The sequence below is a fragment of the Aythya fuligula genome, chromosome W, assembly GCF_009819795.1.
Source record: "Aythya fuligula isolate bAytFul2 chromosome W, bAytFul2.pri, whole genome shotgun sequence".
NCBI lineage: Eukaryota > Metazoa > Chordata > Aves > Anseriformes > Anatidae > Aythya > Aythya fuligula.
This window is the reverse complement of record NC_045594.1, coordinates 8,828,598-8,847,299: the sequence shown is the minus strand read 5'-3', so window position 1 is coordinate 8,847,299 and position 18,702 is coordinate 8,828,598.

Sequence of the window (18,702 nt, the reverse complement as noted above, 5' to 3'; positions counted from 1 at the left end):
TACCACTTTCTCTTCATCTTTCCAAAACTTTTGGGAAAACTCCTTCCCTGCCTGGGAAGGGGCACATTTGTATTTTTGCAGAAGTTTATCCATAGCAATCCTGCCGACTACGCCAATTTTACTGTCGCGTTAAGGGGTGTAGCTGATTAACCTTTACGGGCCCGGTCAGATTCAGGGTACTGAACCAGTCGGACATTCACCAAAAACACATTAACGGCCTGGGGGTCCGTTCAGACATTCACCAAAAATGCATTAACCGCCTGGGGGTCTGGTTAGATTCAGAACACTGAACTATCACGGATAACCACCCTCACCCTCGTTGCACTCAATGAGAGTTATCACAATGCAATCAAGTATGGTTTATTACAGCAACAGATAATCAGGTTCTTTTGGATTGCCGGTGATAGTGACTGTCTGCAAAAGCAAGTTGGTATGCATAAAATACACAGGTGTTATAGGTGTTATAGGTGTTGTAGGTGTTACAGATGTTACAGGTGTTTATAGATGTTACAGATGTTACAGGTGTTATAGATGTTACAGATGTTATAGATGTTACAGGTGTTACAGGTGTTTACAGGTGTCACAGGTGTGCAGCCTAGAAATAAACGCGTTGAAAGGATCAAAGACTCTATAGAGATTTATAAGCAAGTATTCAGATCTCACCCAAAGGCGTCCCAATGTGGGGGGAAGAGAGGCTCAGCCCGTCGACTGATCCCAGGAGTCAGGAGGTCCTAAGGATGTTGTCCTCGGGATGGTATCTCCCCTGACGGTGGTATCTTCCCTAACATCCCCTTTCTCTTGGGCCAATTTATATTATTTTCTATCTTTTAGGTGGAGCTTGAGTGGCTCTAGTCAAGCATATCTTAGTTATGATTGGTGTAAAGTTTTCCCGTCTCCGTTTAAAGTAATAGGCTCCGAGGAATTCAGAGCGCATGCTCAGTGAGGGGTGGTCGCACCTTGGAGGTGGGTAGCTTTTGGGATGGAGGTGTGTTTTGGTATTATAATGATATTATAATGAGCAAAAAGTACACTAGGGTACAGCATTTGTCAAAACATGACAGGTCTTTGGCTCAGGGTGGCAAAAAGTGCAGCTTTGTGCACAAGAACAATCGAGGTCCCATCTGATTACAGAGCCTAGCCGTGGTGTCTCCACTCCACTCTATGCTCCGTGCTGTTCCTTAGAGCTAGCACACCAAGTTTCCCCAGCGCGATAGCATCTAAGGCTGGGAGCCTAGGGAACGCTCAGATAAAGCAGTTATGCCCTACCCTGAAAGCCTCTTCAATGCTGTACCTTTTCCTTAAAAAATGTGAATGTTAGTTTTATTTTCCTAGTTACTTCAGGCATTTACACCACACTGCCCTGAAAGACTGCTGGGACAGATAGAGCCCAAAGTCAGTCACAGACTCCACAAGCTCAGTGGACATTTTATATACATATATGAAGGTGGTGACTAATTGGAATGTATTGGGAAATGTGGGACCTAAGCATGACATAAATGGTATGGAATAAGGGGTGGCTGTTGTCCTTGTTTTGGCTAGGATAGAGTCAATTTTCCTCCTAGTAGCTGGTATGGTGCTGTGTTTGGGATTTAGGATGAGAATAATGTTGATAACACACAGGTGTTTTAATTGTTGCAGAGCAGTGCTTACACTAAGCCAAGGACTTTTCAGCTTCTCACACTGTCCTGCCAGCAGGCAGGCTGGGGGTGCAGCAGGAGCTGGGAGGGGACAGACCCAGGACATCTGACCCAAACTGGCCAAAGGGGTATTCCATCCCATCTGACGTCATGCTGAACAATTAATATGGGGGGGGGGCTGGCCAGGGTGGGGAGGGATGGATCTGCTGCTTGGGGACAGGCTTGTCAGCGGGTGGTGAGCAATTGCATTGTGCATCACTTGCTTTGTACACATTAGAAGTATAGTAGTACTGTTGCTATTATTTTCCTTTCTTTTCTGTCCTAATAAACTGTCTTTATCTCATCCCATAAGCTTTCACTTTTTTTTTTTTTCCTGATTTTCTCCCCTGTTCCACAGGGGGGTGGGGGGAGGGTGAGTGAACAGCTCTGTGGTCCTTAGCTGCTGGCTGGGTTAAAACACAACAGTGATTACTTAAATTATTTACTCAAAAATTAATTTATTCTGAGCTTCAGTATCCTTTGTTTTCTTGATTTTTCAAAGGCCAGGTTGGAGACCTTTTATAAAGAAGGTTATTATTTTTTTCACTGTTAGCAGATGCAATTCTAGACATTATATTAATTTCTAATACATGGAGCAAGTCAGAGTAGATCATAAGGAAGAGGTTCTTCATTGAGAGGGTGTTTGCACACTGGAACAGGCTCCCCAGGGAAGTAGTCACTGCAACAAGCCTTTCAGAGTTTAAGAAGCGTTTGGACTGTGCACTTCGTCACATGGTCTAAACTTCTGGGTAGACCTGTATGGTGCCAGGAGTTGGACTCGATGATCCTTATGGGTCCCTTCCAACTCAGGATATTCTATGATTCTATAAATGTTACTACCTCTGTAAAATCCCTGGATACTCTGTAACAAGTCTTGTATGTGTCTGCACTGTAATCTGTTTTTAAAGTGTGTGGAGATATGAGTTCTGCTAACAGGTGCTTGCTAGGTTCTGCACCATGCTTGCCCTATAATGGTCTTACACTTCCTGGTTAGAAGTTACTGCAATATATTGCCAGTTTGCCTGCTTATTTATCGGTTGTGATTTAACCTGTCAGACAGTTAAATACTACACACTTGTTTGCTTCCCCCCACCCCCAAGTGGGATAGGGGAGAAAATTGAAAAGTGCAAGAACTCATGAGTTGATAAGGATAGCTTAATAATAAGAAGGGGGGGAATAAACCAAGTGATGCACAATGCAATTGCCCAGTGTAGTGGGTTTACGTGGCAAGGTTTTGGTAGCAGGGAGCCATAGGGGTGGTTTCTGTGAGAAAGATCTAGAAGCTGCCCCATATTTGGGAAGGGCCCCATTGTTTTCCAGATCCGAGCCAATAAGCGATGTTGTTTTGCGCCTCCGTGAGAGCATATTTAAGACAGGGAAAAAACGCTGCGCCAGACAGCAGCCGGGAGAGTCAAGGGAGTGAGAAACAGCCTGCAGGTGCCAAGGTCAGTGTAGAGGGAGGGGGAGAGGTGCTCCAGGCGCCAGAGCAGAAGTCCCCTGCGGCCTGTGGTGAGGACCATGGTGAAGCAGGATGTCCCCCTGCAGCCCATGGAGTACCACGGTGGAGCAGGGTTCCACGCTGCAGCCCGTGGAGGAGACCACGGTGGAGCAGGTGGCCCTGCACCGACGGAGGCTGCCGCCTGTGGAAGACCCCTGCCGGAGCAGATTCCGGGCCGGACCTGTATCCTGTGGAGAGGAGACCACGCAGGAGCAGGTGACCCGGCAGGAGCTGCTGCCCGTAGGGGAGCCAGGTTGGAGCAGTTTTCTCCTGAGGGATGGACCCCGTGGTACGGACCCTTATCTGGAGCAGTTCTGAAAGAGCTGCTGCCTGTGGGAAGCCCACACCAGATCAGTTCATCAAGGACTGCATCCCGTGGGTGGGACCCCACAGCACAGGGGACGAGAGTGACCGAGAAGGAGCGGCAGAGAAGTGCTGTAGACTGACCATAACCCCCATTCCCCCGTTCCCCTGCGCCGCTCGGGGGGAGGAGGTGGAAGAGGGTGGATGGGGGGAAGGTGTTTTTGTTTTTTTTTTTTTCCTTTGTTTTCTCACTTCTCTCGCTTGTTAGTTGTAGGCAATAAATCTTACTATCTCCTTATGCCGAGTCTGTTTTGCCCGTTACAATAATTATTGCATGATTTTCTCGTCCTTATCTCAATCCTTGAGCCCTTTTCACATATTTTCTCCCCATTCCTCTTTGAGGAGGGGGAGTGAGAGAGCGGCTGTGGTGGAGCTCGGCTGCCCACTCGAGCGGAACCATGACACCCAGGCAGCCCCCCAGCAACGGTCCCCTCAATTTTTATTGTTCTGTGTGACATCCTATGGTATGGACTATCCTTTTGGGTCAGCTGTCCTGGTTCTGTCCCCTCCCAGCTTCTTGTGTACCCTTAGCCTCCTTGCTGGCAAGACAGCATGAGAAGCTTGAAAAGTCCTTGATTTAGTGTAAGCACTGCTCTGCAACAGCTGAAACAGCGTGTCGCCTGCATTATTTTTCTCCTAAGTCCCACACACAGCACCGTACCAGCTACTAGGAGGAAAATTAACTCTATCCCAGCCAAAACCAGGGCATTATTGAAATCCTTCAGGAATGAAGGAGGGTGAAATCTGTAACTGACAGTTCTGGTGGCAGGAGTCCTTTTTCTTTTTTCCTCCTGGTGAATGGGGGGGGGGGGTGGTGGTAAGATTTTTATATATTCAAGAAAATGCAAAGGAGGAAAATTTTTTTTTGGGGGGGGGTTTAGTTAAACAGTTTCATGTATAACAATTCTTAATTTCTGGCATTTAAGCATAATAGGAATTGACAGATTTGAATATTTGAAGTCTTAAAGTTGTTCCAGAATCCTGTTCTTCTGATCTTCAAAACCCCATTTCCAGCTGTGTTTTTTTTTAATTATTTTTTTTTTATTGTCATTTTGTGGTGTTTTGGATTAAAACACCTCTTTTCTCAGTGGAATTTACTCCTTCAGATGTTTATGACCAATGGTTAAATATATCTTAGTTCCTCATTTTGTGAGGCAAAGCAAGCAGAGAAGTTTTCTTAGAGGCTTCTTTTGTCCATGATGACTGAAGTAGTTTGCTATTGCCCTTGGAAAAATTTTGAATTGATGACGGTATTCCAAATGTGGCCTTACTTGTATTTTGTTTTGTGATGATATAAAAAAGAAAATGTTCAGGGAAGAACGACTGTGCTGTTTAACATTTGTTTGTTTGTTTGTTTTTAATTAATTTGGTAAGCCCAAGCTAAAGATAGTTGTTTTAGTTCCATCTTTTTGTTGTGTTTTTTTTTTTTTTTGGTAATGTGGAGTTCTGGGAGTTGACTCTAGATGATGTTTTTCTTAGCATTTTCACAGAAGTCTTGACCACGACACACCCCCACCCCCACACCCCCCCATGAGCAGGGATGCATTCTACCACCTTCCGCTAGACCAGGTTGCTCAAAGCCCTGTCTAACCTGGCCTTGAACAATTCTAGGGATGGGGCATCCACAACTTCTCTGGGCAACCTGCTCCAGTGCCTCACCACCCTCTGAAGAATTTCTTCCTAATATCTAATCTAAATCTATCCTCTTAGTTTAAAGCCATTACTCCTTGTCCTATCGCTACATTCCCTGACAAGGAGTCCCTCCCCAGCTTTCCTATAGGCCCGGTTTAGGTACTGGAAGGCTGCAATGAGAACTTCCTGGAGCTTTCTCTTCTCCAGGGAACAACCCCAACTCTCTCAGCCTGCCTTTCTAGGAGAGGTGCTCTCTGGTCATCATTTATCAAAGTTAATGAACAGTGATTGATCTGGTGTGTCTCTTCTTAGGGGAACAGAGGGCCCTCTTTGTCGGCCTGAACCTACCCGTAGGGAGGTCTGCTGCCTCCCTGGGGCCAGGGTCAGGGACGTTGCCAGGAAGCTTCCCACAATGGTACGCCCCTCTGACTATTACCCTCTTTTGATAGTCCAGGCAGGCAGTGACAACATTGAAGAGAGAAACCTGAAGGCTATCAAACAAGACTTTAGGGGGCTGGGTCGGTTAGTGGATGGAGCGGGAGTGCAGGTGGTGTATTCGTCCATCCCTACAGTGGCAGGGAGGGGTACAGAGAGGACACGGAAAGCCCACCTGTTAAACACGTGGCTCCGGGGCTGGTGCCAACGCAGAAATCTTGGGTTTTTCGATCATGGGGCCTTTTACTCAGCACCCGGCCTGATGGCCGCAGACGGGTCCCTATCTTTTAGGGGAAAAAGTATCCTGGGCCAGGAGCTGGCAGGGCTCATTGAGAGGGCTTTAAACTAGGTAAGAAGGGGGATGGGGCTGAAGCAAGGATTGTTGGAGCTGTGCCAGGGGGAATGATGGCAAGGCCGGGGGATAAGGCAATGGCCCAGCTGAAGTGCATCTACACCAATGCACACAGCATGGGTAAAAAAGAGGAGGAGATGGAAGCCATCGTGCGGCAGGCAGGCTATGACTTGGTTGCCATCACTGAGACGTGGTGGGTACACTCTCATGACTGGAGTGCTGCAATGGCTGGCTATAAGCTCTTCAGAAGGGACAGGCAGCACAGAAGGGGTGGTGGTGTGGCTCTCTATATTAGAGAGTCTTTCGAGGTTGTAGAACTCGAGGCTGGGAACGACAAGGTCGAGTCCCTTTGGGTTAGGATTGGCGGGAAGGCCAACAAGCCTAGCGTCCTGGTCGGGGTCTGTTATAGACCGCCAAACCAGGATGAGGAGTCAGATGAGGAGTTCTACAGGCAGCTGACAGAAGTTGCGAAATCTTCAACACTTGTTCTCGTGGGGGACTTCAACTTCCCTGACATATCCTGGAAGCACAACACAGCCCTGAGAAAGCAGTCTAGGAGGTTTCTGGAGAGCGTGGAAGATAGCTTCCTGACACAGCTGGTTAGTGAACCTACCAGGGGTGGCACCCCGCTAGACCTTCTCTTCACAAACAGAGAAGGGCTGGTGGGAGATGTGGTGGTTGGAAACTGTCTTGGGCAGAGTGACCACGAAATGGTGGAGTTCTCTAATCTTGGCGAGGCCAGCACGGGGACCAATAAAACCGCTGTATTGGACTTCTGGAGGGCTGACTTTGTGCTGCTGAGGACACTGGTTGATGGAGTCCCTTGGGAGGCGGTTCTGAAGGGCAGAGGAGTCCAGGAAGGCTGGGCGCTCTTCAAGAGGAAAGTCTTAATGGCGCAGGAACGGTCTGTCCCCACGTGCCCAAAGACGAGCCGGAGTGGAAGAAGACCAGCCTGGCTCAACAGAGAATTGTGGCTTGAGCTTAGGAGAAAAAAGAGGGTTTATAATCTTTGGAAAAAAGGGCAGGCCACCGAGGAGGACTATAAGGATGTTGTGAGGCAGTACAGGGACAACATTAGAAAGGCCAAAGCTCATCTGGAGCTTAATCTGGCTACTGCCGTTAAAGATAACAAAAAACGTTTCTATAAATACATCAACACAAAAAGGAGGACTAAGGAGAATCTCCATCCTTTACTGGATGCGGGGGGAAACTTAGTTACAAGAGATGAGGAAAAGGCGGAGGTGCTTAATGCCTTCTTCGCCTCAGCCTTTAGCGGCAATACCGGTTGTTCTCTGGATACTCAGTACCCTGAGCTGGTGGAAGGGGATGGGGAGCAGGATGTGGCCCTCACTATCCACGAAGAACTGGTTGGTGACCTGGTACAGCACTTGGATGTGCACAAGTCAATGGGGCCGGATGGGATCCACCCAAGGGTACTGAGAGAACTGGCAGAGGAGCTGGCCAAGCCGCTTACCATCATTTATCAGCAGTCCTGTCTATCGGGGAAGGTCCCAGTTGACTGGCGGCTAGCAAACGTGATGCCCATCTACAAGAAGGGCCTTAGGGCAGACCTGGGAAACTACAGGCCTGTCAGTTTGACCTCAGTGCCAGGGAAGCTCATGGAGCAGATCCTCCTGAGAGTCATCACGCAGCACTTGCAGGGCAAGCAGGCGATCAGGCCCAGTCAGCATGGGTTTATGAAAGGCAGGTCCTGCTTGACGAACCTGATCTCCTTCTATGACAAAGTGACACGCTGGGTGGATGAGGGAAAGGCTGTGGATGTGGTCTACCTTGACTTCAGCAAGGCTTTTGACACCGTCTCCCACAGCATTCTCCTCAAGAAACTGGCTGCTCTTGGCTTGGACTGGCGCACGCTTCGTTGGGTTAGAAACTGGCTGGATAGCCGGGCCCAAAGAGTCGTGGTGAATGGAGTCAAGTCCAGTTGGAGGCCAGTCACTAGTGGCATTCCCCAGGGCTCGGTGCTGGGGCCGGTCCTCTTTAATATCTTCATCGATGATCTGGACGAGGGCATGGAGTGCACCCTCAGTAAGTTCGCAGATGACACCAAGTTAGGTGCGTGTGTCGATCTGCTCGAGGGTAGGAAGGCTCTGCAGGAGGATCTGGATAGGCTGCACCGATGGGCTGAGGTCAACTGCATGAAGTTTAACAAGGCCAAGTGCCGGGTCCTCCACCTGGGGTGCAATAACCCCAAGCAGAGCTACAGGCTGGGAGATGAGTGGTTAGAAAGCTGCCTGGCAGAGAAGGACCTGGGAGTATTGGTTGATAGTCGGCTGAATATGAGCCAGCAGTGTGCTCAGGTGGCCAAGAAGGCCAACAGCATCCTGGCTTCTATCAGGAACAGTGTGACCAGCAGGGCTAGGGAGGTGATTGTCCCCCTGTACTCGGCTCTGGTGAGGCCGCACCTCGAGGACTGTGTTCAGTTTTGGGCTCGTCGCTACAAGAAGGACATCGAGGTGCTTGAGCGGGTCCAGAGAAGGGCGAGGAAGCTGGTGAGAGGCCTGGAGAACAAGTCCTACGAGGAGCGGCTGAGGGAGCTGGGCTTGTTCAGCCTGGAGAAAAGGAGGCTCAGGGGCGACCTTATTGCTCTCTACAGATACCTTAAGGGAGGCTGTGGAGAGGTGGGGGTTGGTCTTTTCTCCCACGTACCTGGTGACAGGACGAGGGGGAATGGGCTTAAGTTGCGCCAGGGGAGTTTTAGGTTGGATCTTAGGAAGAACTTCTTTACTGAAAGGGTTGTTAGACATTGGAACAGGCTGCCCAGGGAAGTGGTGGAGTCACCATCCCTGGAAGTCTTCAAAAGACGTTTAGATGTAGAGCTTAGGGATATGGTTCAGTGGGGACTGTTAGTGTTAGGTCAGAGGGTAGACTCGATGATCTTGAGGTCTCTTCCAACCTAGAAATTCTGTGATTCTGTGATTCTGTGTATATATAAGAGAAGGCTTGCTAGGAGACGAGTTCTTCATGGTCTGTCATTATAACTAAATCACTCTTGTTAATGCTTGTATGGGTGCATGCTACTTATTTTCATTCTATCCAAATTCTTAAGGTGTGAATTTTTAGTTAAATGTGGGACAGTCCTGTATTTCTCAATGGCGGAAATGTTCTTCTGAGATGCTTATCAGTGCTACCTATTTGCCTTAGGCTCATCAGTCTTTGCAAAGGTAACTGTTTGATGTCAAGCTGGAAGGACATATCAAGTGAACTAAATAGGTCTCTTCATTTTTTTATTAACATCTGCAATAATGAAATAGAGCATACTTATTAAATATGTAGGTAGTACAAATCTGAATAGAGTTTGCAGTCGCTTTGGGGGGTACAGAATGCAGAAATGTCTCTGACTGCTGGAGATAGGTGAAGTAAATGACTTGAATAGCAGGGGAAAAAAACAAAAATGGTCAGATCTTGTAGAAGAAATCTTTGAAACGATGTAAGAGCAATTCAGTGCTGGAACGTGTTGCAGAAGAAAGTGGTAGTCTAACTTGTTGGTGTAACTTAATTTGAAATCAGCCAAAAATCAAACTGATGTTTGGCAACCAAACTGACTGTAAATGGTTTAGGCATAGCAAATCTTGCCTGAGGTGACGGTAGTCTTGCTGGCCTTCCGCTCTCACTTGGCGACCTGTTTTCAGTTTGCCAAAAATATTTTCCTGGGGATGAAGAGTACTCTAGTGTTGATACTTGTAATGAAGCAGAGCTCATACTTGTAATGAAAACATTTTCTGTATTAAAATACATTCTAAGGCAAGCTTGTTGGCAACATCAGAAAGGTAGCAACTAAGAATATTTATGGAGCCTGGTAAAACATGGGGTTGGTAACTTAAAGCTGGATAGGCTGTATATTCTAAAATGTGGTTTAAAGAAAAACTAACCGATCAGGTGGATGATTAGTTGTGTGGCACTTGCCACACTCAGGGTTTTGGGTTCTACAATCTCAGGTGCACTTTTGACCAGCCATGTTGGCACTGGATGGTGCACACTTGACCAGGTGGTGCAAGAGCATTCTGGGTAGCAAGTTGGCAGGATTTATTATCAGAGCTTTGAACTAGATTTAGTGGAGGAAGGAATGTACCTCTTACAGAAAAGAACTAGGGACTGCTGAAACTTTAGGAAGCAACAGGGGAAATAGTTGTGAGTTGTCACAAAGGAAGGAGGAATTGTCACAAATTGTCACAAAGAAACTGTCAGAAATAGGAGGGCTCCTATAAAAAGACCTGGTGGATGAGATACCCTGGAACACTGTCCTTAGCTCTGTTCATCTCCTTTGTCCCTGGCAACTCTTTAAGGATGTTTTTCTTAGAGTGCAAGAACTCTCCACCCCCCTGTGTAAGAAAGAAAGCAAGCAGGGAGGGCAGGAAACTGGGATGGCTGTGCAAGGACCTGCTGGTCAAACTGAGGCGCAAGAAGGAAATGCACAGGCAGTGGAAGCAGGGGCATATGGCATGGGAAGAGTACAGGGATGCTGCCTAGACGTGCAGGGATAGGATCAGGAAAGCTAAAATGAAAGAAAAAACAAACAAAAAACCAGCTTTAGTATGAATTCATGGCATAAAAAAAAGAAGCAGCAACTCAACTAAGTAGTGCAGTTTAATACTTACAAATTTGCTAAACTTCTTTTTAATTGTTGAAATTTCTCTTGCTGGAAGTCTGCAGTAGCCCAATTCAGGCCAAAATGCAATAATAATTATCAGTTACCTAGTTCAGATTCCACAGTGCTTGTTAAAACTTATCAAATTACAGCAGTTTTAGATTAAAGTGACCCACGTCTGTGTTCACTAACAGATTTGCACTCTGTTGTGCATAGGATGGAATACGTTTATTTGCTTTTCCCTATAGCATGCGCTTGGATGTTAATTACGTTTTCACTACATGAATTTCTAATAACGTGTATATCATACTTAAATATTTTTGAGTCATTGATAATTTTGCGGTATCCAGCCGTAGAGCATGATTCCCTTATAATTCAGGTAGTGTTTCATCCATTTATTTCCTTTCAGTGCTATTGCTCAGCATTAAGCAATAGTTTATATTACCTTGTGTCCTGGTTTCAGTTAGAAGAGAATTAATTTTCTTCCTAGTAGCTGGTGGAATGCTGTGTTTTTGCTTAGGATGAGAAGGGTGCTGATAACTGCTTGAGGGTAGGAAAGCTCTGCAGGAGGATCTGGATAGGCTGCACCGATGGGCTAAGGTCAACTGCATGAAGTTCAACAAGGCCAAGTGCCGGGTCCTGCACCTGGGGCGCAATAACGCCAAGCAGAGCTACAGGCTGGGAGAGGAATGGTTGGAGAGCTGCCAGGCAGAGAAGGACCTGGGAGTGATGGTTGATAGTCGGCTGAATATGAGCCAGCAGTGTGCTCAGGTGGCCAAGAAGGCCAACGGCATCCTGGCTTCTATCAGGAACAGTGTGACCAGCAGGGCTAGGGAGGTGATCGTCCCCCTGTACTCAGCTCTGGTGAGGCCTCACCTCGAGGACTGTGTTCAGTTTTGGGCCCCTCGCTACAAGAAGGACATCGAGGTGCTTGAGCGGGTCCAGAGAAGGGCGACGAAGCTGGTGAGGGGCCTGGAGAACAAGTCCTACGAGGAGCGGCTGAGGGAGCTGGGCTTGTTCAGCCTGGAGAAGAGGAGTCTCAGGGGCGACCTTATTGCTCTCTACAGATACCTTAAGGGAGGCTGTAGTGAGGTGGGGATTGGTCTGTTCTCCCACGTGCCTGGTGACAGGACGAGGGGGAATGGGCTTAAGTTGAGCCAGGGGAGTTTTAGGTTAGATGTTGGGAAGAAGTTCTTTACTGAAAGGGTTGTTAGGCATTGGAACAGGCTGCCCAGGGAAGTGGTGGAGTCACCATCCCTGGAAGTCTTCAAAAGAAGTTTAGACGTAGAGCTTAGGGATATGGTTTAGTGGGGACTGTTAGTGTTAGGTCAGAGGTTGGACTCGATGATCTTGAGGTCTCTTCCAACCTAGAAATTCTGTGATTCTGTGATAACACCCCGATGTTTTAATTGTTGCAGAGCAGTGCTTATACCAAGCCAAGGACATCTCAGCCTTTCGCTCTGTCATTCCAACAGGCAGGCTGGGGGTGCAGTAAGAGCTGGGAGGGGACAGACCCAGGACAGGTGACCCAAACTAGCCAAAGGGGTATTCCATACCATCTGACGTCATGCTAAACAATATATAGGGGTGGCTAGCCGGGGGGAGGGGGCCGGACTGCTCGGGGTTAGGCTGGGCATCGGTCAGCGGGTGGTGAGCAATTGCATTGTGCATCACTTGTTTGTACATATTATTATTACTTTCCTATTATCACCATTGTATCATTATAATTATTATTGTTATTATTATTTTGTTATTATTATTTTCCTGTCTTATTAAACTGTCTTTATCTCAACTCACGGGCTTCACTTTCCATTTCTCTCCCCCGTCCCAGAGAGGGAGGGAGGAGGGTGAGCGAACGGCTGCGTGGTGTTTAGCTGCCGGCCGGGTTAAACCACGACACCTTGCATTCTCTTGTTTACTGAGAAATGTTTCTCTGCCTGTGGGGAGAACAAGGGGTAGAAAAAGTACTCTCGTGTTTTGCCTTAAGCCATTACCTTCTCTTGCCCATGTTCAAACTAGTGAATTTTACTGGATTTTGGCAATATTTCTGGATATTCAGGCTCTGTTTCCATTCAATCGAGAGGAAAGTACGGCATTCTTGGCATCTAGTTTTCTCATGAGGAATCTTAATGTGGCCTCTGAGATTAACTTTCAGGGGCTAATTTGGGAAATCAGCTTCTTCTAAGAAGCTAGTGAAATAGCTTCTATAATCCATTCTAGACAGTATCAGAAAATATTTCAATGAGATAATTTTGCCACAGCTTTCTGATCAGACGTCACGCAAGATGCTTCATCCAATTTGCAGGAGGAAATAAAGGAATGAATATTAGTTCTAATTTTATGATCTTTTTGAAATATTTGATTAATGTGACACTTTGGTAATAAAAGGACAAATGTGACGCTGTAATAGATAAGGCTAGCTAGATTACAAATCATATCTGTTTGAGACAACAATACCAGACAACAGAAAGGAGGTAGTGATTATACCACAAGCATAATGTTCTTGAAATGAGTACTTTTTAGATGTTTACCTTGTTTTTCCAATTACAGAGACTTGCCATGGAGTGCTGAAGCCTTGTCTCATTGATTCAGAGACCTAAATGGCGCAGCATGACTTTGCTCCAGCCTGGCTTAATTTTCCTACTCCACCATCATCAACAAAGGTATGTTTTTGCTGTTCTGATCAGGCAGCTTCAATATTACAGAATCACAGAATCACAGAATTTCTAGGTTGGAAGAGACCTCAAGATCATCGAGTCCAACCTCTGACCTAACACTAACAGTCCCCACTAAACCATATCCCTAAGCATTATTGCAGATGTTAATAAAAAAAATGAAGAGACCTATTTAGTTCACTTGATATGTCCTTCCAAGCATTAACAAGAGTGATTTAGTTATAATGACAGACCATGAAGAACTCGTCTCCTAGCAAGCCTTCTCTTATATATACACAGAATCACAGAATCACAGAATCACAGAATTTCTAAGTTGGAAGAGACCTCAAGATCATCGAGTCCAACCTCTGAGGTCAACTGCATGAAGTTTAACAAGGCCAAATGCCGGGTCCTCCACCTGGGGTGCAACAACCCCAAGCAGAGCTACAGGCTGGGAGATGAGTGGTTAGAAAGCTGCCTGGCAGAGAAGGACCTGGGAGTATTGGTTGATAGTCGGCTGAATATGAGCCAGCAGTGTGCTCAGGTGGCCAAGAAGGCCAACAGCATCCTGGCTTGCATAAGAAACAGTGTGACCAGCAGGGCTAGGGAGGTGATTGTCCCCCTGTACTCGGCTCTGGTGAGGCCGCACCTCGAGTACTGTGTTCAGTTTTGGGCCCCTCGCTACAAGAAGGACATCAAGGTGCTTGAGCAGGTCCAGAGAAGGGCGATGAAGCTGGTGAGGGGCCTGGAGAACAAGTCCTACGAGGAGCGGCTGAGGGAGCTGGGGTTGTTTAGCTTGGAGAAGAGGAGGCTCAGGGGTGATCTTATCATTCTTTATAGGTACCTTAAAGGAGGCTGTAGCGTGGTGGGGATTGGTCTGTTCTCCCACATGCCTGGTGATAGGATGAGGGGAAATGGGCTAAAGTTGCACCAAGGGAGGTTTAGTTTGGATGTTAGGAGAAACTTCTTTACTGAAAGGGTTGTGAGGCATTAGAATGGGCTGCCCAGGGAAGGGGTTGAGTCACCATCCCTGGAGAGCTTTAAAAGACATTTAGATGTAGAGCTTAGTGCTTAGCTGCCTGCCAGGTTAAACCACAATACAGTGGTATTACAGGAAGTAGCCCAGATTAATGAAGAATGAGTCTTGATGGAACCAGAGAAGTGAAGTGGTGATGTTACCAGAACTGGCTTTAGCATGCAACAATCCAACACTACATACCATCTCTACTGTCCAAAAGGACCACTATGATGGAGGGAGCCTAAAATCAATCCCACTGTGGGCCCATGGGGCATGTAAGCGAATGTCTGGTTTAAATTGCAACAGAAGGGTAGCCAGAACTTACAAAAGTTTTCTAAGGATTCTTTTGGGAAAGCAGTTCATTACTGAGGTCTAGATTAAGGCAGAATGCAAATGGTTTTTTTTTATTTTTTTATAGATATATTTTTATTTTATCCTAGTCTTGCTGCTATCAGAATAGAGTGTTTTGCCTTTTCCATCTCAACTCAGAATGTGTAAGAATAGCAACTGGTATATTATGGATCATGATTTGTTATGTGTTTACAAGTATTATATGAATAAGCCATTACTGCTGTCTTTTCAGGGGTAGACTGAGGAGTGGGAGGGGGAGGGTTTTTTCTCAGGAATAAGCTTCAGGCAGCAAAATCAATACTTTTGTGTAGTGAAGCTAATACTCCCAAGAACTGCTAAACTTATTTTGCTCACGTAGTACATTTTTCACATAGCTACAAAAGCAAAAATGCCCAGCTATTAGGGCACTAGGGAATGTTTGATTTCTTGCACACGCGCAATACAGAGGGCTCAGTGCACAGTAAGTCTGGTGCTGGAGGGAAGGGGAAACTTTTTGCTGTTATTGGGAGATGTGTGGCGCGTAGAACAGTAAGACAGCATTATTTTTGCAGAAAGAAAAGTTATTCTTGAATTTTTAAGGTGTAGTAGCAAAAGAAATGCTATAGTGTTAAAATAGCATTATTTTTGCACCTTTACAGTCATCACTGTTATAAATGAGGTCTCAACTCAATCTGAATTTTGTAATATTTATAAAACAAATATTTCTAAAAGGTATAAAAGGCAAGTAAACAGCGCTGGGTGTGTGGGGAGTCTACGCTCCACCAACACGCACACACGAACATCAAACATTCTAAACATATAGAACATGGCTTTTACATACTAAACCCTAGTATGCTTATATATAAGTACAATCAGGAAAGGTAACAAACAATCATTTAAGTTCCATAACTTATTAAAATTGAGTACGCCTATACATATTCACGATCAGAAAAGGTAACAATCCTTTAAGTTCCATGACTTAACAGTCTCCATTTTCCATTCCTTTTGAACAATATGTCTTGCTTTAAGTTGTCAAGCAACTCGGTCTTCAGGCGTTATGTATCCCGTTCTTCCCGGATCGAAGAAAAGCATATTCATCTCCTTTTCAAGGCCAATAGGCCTGGGTCAAAAGGCACGTTCAAGTCAACAGGGGGCGGAACAGCAAAGGCCTTCGATGGCTGTAGCAGCAGAGGGGCCAATGGCATAACAGTCGGATCAGTAAAGGAGCTCGCAGCTCCCTCACTATCTGGCAAGCCACACATTTGTGACTGCGGTCCCACATGGCTCTTTAAGGCCTCAGAGACTGCTCGCCAGGTGCCAAGCAATCCCACTGCAACCTTGTCATTTTTAGTTGCAGAGTCCCACACTTTGACCTCAGTTTGGTCCCATATTTCAGGCTCATAAACTGTCCAATTGTTAAGAAGGAGAATAAGCTGCAAGGTTAGCAGGACAGTCTTTGTTCCTAAGGACATAAGATTCCCCATAATGCGCAACTGCTTACCAGCGAGAGGCAGTTGTGTGCACGGGTCCGCTTCTCTCAGCTCGAGCTTCTCTCCAGCTCCAGTGCGCCTATTTCCAGAGACTTTCTGTACGAGCTTCTCTGAGCAGTTTGCTGAGTTTGGCCAAACCTATCTTCATGAGGCAATCAAAATGCCTGTTCCCATACTGGTCACCATTCTGCCAGCCTGTTCCTCTTCACTTCTTTTTCCTGCTTCTTTATTGATGTAACTTCATCGTGCTGCCTTTTTTATCTGGAGGGCAGGCTCCCCTCTTATACCCTTCTCTCCACAGCAGTTCTTTTCAAAACAACTTTTCATTGGTCAAACAACTTTGAATGTAACAACAACAGCAAACACCCAGAAACATCCATGCCTTAATGGCTGGAGAACAAGAAACCCAAGACAGCATGGAGTCTCCTGAATCACCCTTCTTTGTTCCCTCTAGACTCTTTTATATTCCTGATGGCCTCGTCATTAAGAGTCTAATGTTATCAGCAACCATGGGGCTTTCCAACCCCCATGGTCACATTCCCAAATCTCCCCCTTCTTTATTAATATCAACCATTTTCTCAACACGAATTACCACTCCATTTATAACATCACTGAACTTTGAGAGACATTCTGAAAATATTTTGTAGACAGAGAATCGTTATGAAGTAAATTGCAGAAGACGCAACTCCTCAGATGGGCTTGATTCTAACGTTGGACGACATTATGGAGGTATAATTTAGCTTTCATGGAATGCTTTTACATCACTGATGTGTAGTACTGGCTAGAAAAAAAAAATGATAATAGTTGTCGTATGCAAAATGTTGTGTTCTGTAGTGACATAAGAGGTGATGGAAAGATGGATCATCTGGGAGAGAATGCGATGAGTAAGGGTTAGCCAGAGTAATGCGATTCCAGGTGTATTTCTATCTTAACTCATTCTTATTCTTAATTTTCTAGCTAATGACATTTAAATGAGTAGCCAGGAAAATGGGTTGAGTAGTCTTAATGTTGGACTACAATCCTCTTTCTCTAGAACTGTTTAATGAGATTCTTCCCTACTGCTTATATGAATAAGTTCACTATGCTATTGTTATAAGTGAGACCACGCAAATTTTCAGGTCTATCAAAAGTATTTATTAATTAAGTAATTAAGTAAGCAGGCACAAGCAAAACAGCACTGGGCGGCTGGGGAGTCTCCACTCCACTACAGCACGCAACTTCCCTTTCCTGTGTCGCTGTTTTATAGTATTCAAGTTCCGGCTTGTCGAGACTTGTCGACTTGTCGAGACCTGTCCTGAGACTGCGCAGTCTGTTGTTGGGGGTCGTTATTCTTCCTCTGGTGATCACGCGTTGTGCTCGTGTTCGGGTGGGGGAAGTGAAGCGGCAAAACAGGATGTCTTGCGGTGGGTGGGTGGTATTTCACAGAATCTTTGTTTTAACAAGGATGTTTACCCAACCCCCCTTCCCCATTTGTCTACTTGCTTAATCCTCATGTCACAATGCCGTGAGTTGCGAAACCTTATCTCCTCAGTAGATTCTTCAAATTCTCAAGGACAATGAACAAACCCCGTACTAATTTATCACACTATCACATCCCAGAGTACGGGGCTGCTTGCTTGACTCCTCTAACAATTTTGTAAAAGTAGAATGTTCTTCCAAAACTGGCTGTTATTACATTTCTTTAAAACTTAAAAATCTAAGGGCATTTTAGAAGAAAAGAGAAGAATGGTTGGCGTTCACAAGGCAGAAATGGTACAGAAAATATAAACTATCGTGGGGGATACCATGGCGGAGGTTCCCGTGCTCATACCAGCCCTTCCCACTGTGGAAAAAGCCAAGGACTGCATGAAAACAATGTACCTGATAATGACACTGGGAAAAAGGAAGACAAGGAAGTACCTAAACAGTTTGAGGCTGAGGATTTTGTAAGTTAATTGTAATAAACGAGATTCTATTGTTTCTGCAAGTTCCATTTTGTCCATTACAAGCTACTTCATGAGATTTCACCAGTTACAGGTTATCGTGTAAGGGATCACCCTTAAGGGGGTGTTAGTCATTTGTCCACTAACTTGTTTCTCTTTTCATCTCCGTTTTTATCATTGTATGTTTATTATTGTCACTTAAATGTTTAAGTGAAACTACAGTTGGGTTCTAAGTTGATTTTTTATAGTATTTCACCACAGTAAACTGTGGCACGTGTAACTGTAGAATTTAATACATACCTTACTGGAAAGCTGAAATACTAACAGTTATTCTGCCACTGGTCCTTTGAGGTTTCATGTTTCAACCTACAATTTTAGGATATAAGAGGAAGGATAAACTTCCTCTTTGAAGAACCACACATCACTTTTTTGGGGGTTTGTTTTTGGCTTTCTTCAGATAGTTTATATAGTGGTATTGACTGCTGCTTGAGATCACAGAATCATACAATTGTAGGGGTCAGAAGGGACCTCAAGAGATCATTGGGTCCAACAACCCCTGCCAAAGCAGGTTCCCTAGAGCAGGTTGCCCAGGTAGGCGTCTAGACGTGTCTCAAATATCTCCAGAGAAGGAGACTCCACAACCTCCCTGGGCAGCCTGTTTCAGTGCTCCATCACCCTCACCATGAAGAAGTTCTTTTGCATGTTGGTGCGGAACTTCCTGTGATC